This window comes from Nomascus leucogenys, chromosome 9 (genome assembly GCF_006542625.1).
Source record: "Nomascus leucogenys isolate Asia chromosome 9, Asia_NLE_v1, whole genome shotgun sequence".
Classification (NCBI taxonomy): domain Eukaryota; kingdom Metazoa; phylum Chordata; class Mammalia; order Primates; family Hylobatidae; genus Nomascus; species Nomascus leucogenys.
The window spans coordinates 61,450,723-61,455,409 of record NC_044389.1 but is presented as its reverse complement, the minus strand read 5'-3'; the positions used below and the strand labels follow the sequence as shown (position 1 = coordinate 61,455,409).

General features: G+C 41.6%; 1 non-coding gene across 1 annotated transcript; it reads right to left on the bottom strand.

Moving 5' to 3' along the window:
- Window positions 1-537: 537 nt before the first annotated feature.
- LOC115836837 lies at window positions 538-640 on the bottom strand. Its single transcript, XR_004031843.1, has one exon. It is a non-coding gene; the product is annotated as a small nucleolar RNA U13 (small nucleolar RNA).
- Window positions 641-4,687: the final 4,047 nt, after the last annotated feature.

The following is a 4,687-nucleotide window of genomic DNA, read 5'->3' as shown; positions in this document are numbered from 1 at the left end:
AAAAGGATAAGGCCAGGAGCAGTGGTTCATGCCTGCAATCCTAGCACCTTGGGAAGCCAGGATGGGGGTATTGCTTGAAGCCAGGAGTTTGAGACCAGCCTGGGCAACACAGCAAGACCCCAATCTCAGTAAAAAATAAAAAATTAGCTGGATGTAGTGGGCATGTGCCTGTAGTTCCAGCTACTCTGGTGGCTGAAGTGGGAGGATTGCCTGAGCTCAGGAGTTTGAGGCTGCAGTAAGCTATGATCGTGCCTCTGCACTCCAGCCTTGGTGACACAGTAAGACTCCATCTCTAGAAAAATTAATTAAGTTATTAATTAATCAAATTAAATTTTAAAAGGATAAAACTAATACATACTCTTGAAAAATGAATAAATACATGAACAATATAGGAAAGTATAAAGTAAAAAATCAGATTTTCATTCATTTTATTACCAGTGAAGTAAAGCTTTTTTAAGTTACTTAGCCATTTCCACTAGTGTGAATTGCTTACTTTAACTCTTACATTACTTATTTTTATTATTATTATCATGTTCACATCAGATGGTAATGCGCTCATGTCTCGACAAGGCTTGAGGGAAGCACATCTCACACAAGAGCATGAACCCCCAATCAGCACGCATATGAACTATGAAAGGATCAACTCTTATGTTACTCATTTTTGTGTTACTCATTTTTAATGATAGGTTGCATGCCTTCTTTATTATAGATTTGTAAAAGGGTGGTAAGGATGTCAAATCTTTGTCATATATTTTATTCTTCCGATTTATTATCTGTGTTTTCACCTTGTGGTATGATTTCTCACATAGAATTTTTAAATTTTTCCTTTTCTTTTCAACCAATATTTCCATTTGTTAAATGTCCTACAAGATCAGACAGGAGATCCCAAAGATTCAAAATCATGGTGATGGAGATGGAAATATAAAGATGACCAGAAACACAAGAATCTAAATAGAGTTGGCAGATGAGTGGCACAGACAATAGGGGCTGAAGTCACCGAAGTCCTAAGAGTGTGCACTGTAGGGTTAAGACTTGCTGGGTTTGAATTCTGGCTCTGTCAATCAGTAGCAGTTTGAACTCTGGAAACCTTTTTTAATCTTCCTGTTCCTTAGTTTCCCCACCTGTAAAATGTAGAATTTTTGTGTAGAATGTAAGATTATTGTGATGTTCTGGCAGATTATAAGCTGTCAACAAATGCTAACTGTTTTTATTAACTGACAGCTTTTTTGTTTGTTTGTTTTTGTTTTTCTGAGACAGAGTTTTGCTCTTGTTGCTCAGGCTGGAGTACAATGGCGTGACCTCGGCTCACCGCAACCTCTGCCTCCTGGGTTTAAGTGATTCTCCTGCCTCAGCCTCCCAAGAAGCTGGGATTACAGGCATGCACCACCATGCCTAGCTAATTTTGTATTTTTAGTAGAGACTGGGTTTCTCCGTGTTGGTCAGGCTGGTCTCGAACTCCTGACCTCACGTGATCCACCCGCCTCAGCCTCCCAAGGTACTGGGATTACAGGCGTGAGCCACCGCGCCTGGCCTATCTGACAGTTTTTAGGGCCTGGTAAAGAAATGGGACTAGAATTGGTCCCAGGATGGGTGTGAATGAGACTAGATGAGATAAGAGAGAAAATTCAAACCCAGGGACCCTGGGGGTACAAGTGGGGTCATGATCCAGGTGGCTGAACGCCCTGATCAGTGTCGCAGAGGTCACCTGGAGGAGTGGCTCTGAGAGGTGGTTAAGAAGTACGTGTCAGGGTGACTGAAAGCAACATTAGGGGAAAAAGAAAAAGAAAAGACAAGAAAGAACTCACCAGAATTTCTTGTAGAGTGGACAACTTTAAGTAAAAAGAAGAAACTGGAACGAAAGTATCTCAGCCACTGTGTGAAAGGAAATGAAACTCAAGCAGCAGGAAAAAAAAAAAAAAGACTGCCAACAGTTGGTACTGAAGATAAAATGTGCCCCAGCTTCACCACAATGACCAAAATGCAAAAGAGTGATAGTAACAAGTATTGACAAGGATGGGAAACAAAAGGAGCTAGCTGCTGGTAGGAATGCAAGTTGGAACAAACGTTTTGGAAAACAGTTTGGCACTCTCTATTCGAGCTGAACATATGAAGACTCAGCAAGTCTACTACTGAATTTTTATGGAACAAAAAATCATATATCGGCTCACAGAAAGACATTTATGCTAATAGCAATGGTAGTCATAAAAGCCCCCAGCTGGAAACCACCCAAATGCCCATCCACTAGAATGATCACGATATGTTGATGATCATAAGAATGTTCACAACATGGATGAATCATAAGAATGTTCACAACATGGATGAATCATACCAAACTGAGCAAAAGCGATGGGCAAAAAGGAGCCTAGTGTGTGATTTAATATGATTCCACTTACATATATTTCAAAAACAGACAGAACTAATTTTAGTGTTAGAAGTGAGGATATAGTTACTCTCTGGGGAGGCTGTGAGGAAGTGGCTGTAGGGGCTGGTTTTGGAGGCACTGGGAGTGTTCAGTTTCTTAATTTGGGTGACGACTACATGCTTATGTTTGATTTATACAAAATCCATCACAGTGTATACTTACTACTTGTGCCTTTTTCTTTATGTATTTAATTTGTCAATTAAAAGTTTAAAATATTTGCCCATATTAGAAACTAACAAAAGTCATTGAAAATCATTTTGCTCACTTACTGAAGGTGTAGTTGGTTTATTGTCAGCTTCACGTTGATATAGACAATAATTTTTGAACCTCGATTTCTATATTTATTAAGAATGGATAATAAGACATTTATGCTAATAACAACAGTAGTCATAAAAGCTCCCAGCTGGAAACCACCCAAATTCCCATCCACTAGAATGAACAGACACTGTGCTATGTCCTCTCTCTGGAAGACTGCACAGCAATCTTACAGTAGACAATTTAGGTGGAAGAGCTTTGAACATGGTGAAATCCCATACAAATTGCTAGGGAGATAACGTTTTGTTCCCATTCCTGATGTTTCCTTTCTATTAGCACAACAACCTTCAGCTCTCCCAACGCTGACCATTCTATCCCAGGAGAGTGAAACTGACAAGTTTGGTAAGGATAGAACATCCCTCTTTAATCTTTCCCTCTTGGAATCCAGAGTGTCTAGCATATGGGTTATTGAGCTATAGAGAGGCCGAGTGCATTCTCCGAATTTAGACAGGTAATAAATTACAGAGCTAGAATTTGAACTCAGGTTTCTCTCGGATTACACAGACCATGTTTTTAACCATTCCATTGTATTGCCTGCCTAATAAATAATCTATTATATACAAAATAAAGAGCTGAGTTGTTTGGTACAGGTAAGAATACAATAGGAACTCAGGGAAGGGAGTCTATATAGGGATTAAAGATGACAACACAGGCTATGTGCACCTGGAATCCAAGTGCTTTGGGAGGTTGAGGCTGAAGGATTGCCTGAGCCCAGCAGTTTGAGACAAGCCTGGCTAACATCAGGAGACTTTATCTCTACACAAAATTTAAAAATTAGCTGGGCATGATGGTGCATACCTTTAGTCCCAGCTACCCAGGAGGCTGAGGTAAGAGGATTGCTTGAGCATGGGAGGTCGAGGCTGCAGTGAGCCATGTTCATGCCACTGCACTCTAGCCTGGGTGACAGAGTGAGACCCTGTCTCAAAAGTTTTTCTTTTTCTTTCTTTCTTTTTTCTTTTTTTTGAGACAGGGTCTCATTCTGTTGCCTAGGTTGGAATGCAGGGGCATGATCTTGGCTCCCTGCAGCCTCCACCTCCTGGGCTCAAGCAGTCCTCCCGCCTCAGCCTCCTGAGTAGCTGGGACCACAAGCACATGCCACCACACCTGTATAATTTTTGTATTTTTTGTAGAGATGGGATCTTCCCATGTTGTCCACACTGTTCTCAAACTCCTGGGCTCAAGCCATCCACTTGCCTCAGCCTCCGAAAGTGCTAGTGCTGGGATTGCAGACATGAGCCACCATGTCTGGTAATTTTTTTTAATTTAAAAATTAAATTAAATTTTAAAAGATGCCAGGCATGGTGGCTCATGCCTGTAATCCCAGCACTTTGGGAGGCCGAGGCGGGTGGATCACGAGGTCAGGAGATCAAGACCATCCTGGCTAACACGGTGAAACCCTGTCTCTACTAAAATACAAAAAATTAGCCAGGCGTGGTGGCGGGCGCCTGTAGTCCCAGCTACTCGGGAGGCTGAGGCAGGAGAATGGTGTGAACCTGGGAGGCGGAGCTTGCGGTGAGCCAAGGTAGCGCCACTGCACTCCAGCCTGGGTGACAGTGAGACTCTGTCTCAAAAAAAAAAAAAGACACTAGATTTTTCTGTTCCCATACTATATGTGTCAATTCTTGTTAAGTTCTCTCAATGTAATCCCCATGAGCCAGTATAGTTAGAATTAGCATTTACCTACTTCTAAACCAGAATAGAAGAGGTGTCTGTTGGTGACAAAAATACAGTTAACAGGGTTTCATTCCAGTGCCCCATGCCAGGGCACTCACAGCCCGTTTCTCCATGGGTTTAGTTGCAGTGTGTCATTTACTGCTGTTGGTGTTTGCCTTTAAATTCTAGACTGCTTTGTAAGCCATTCTAAGGTATTAGAAGGGACAGGAAGCATATTTTCCAGCACCTGAAGTGTGAGAATAGGTAAAGGGTATGTTAACAGCATTTCATAAAAGA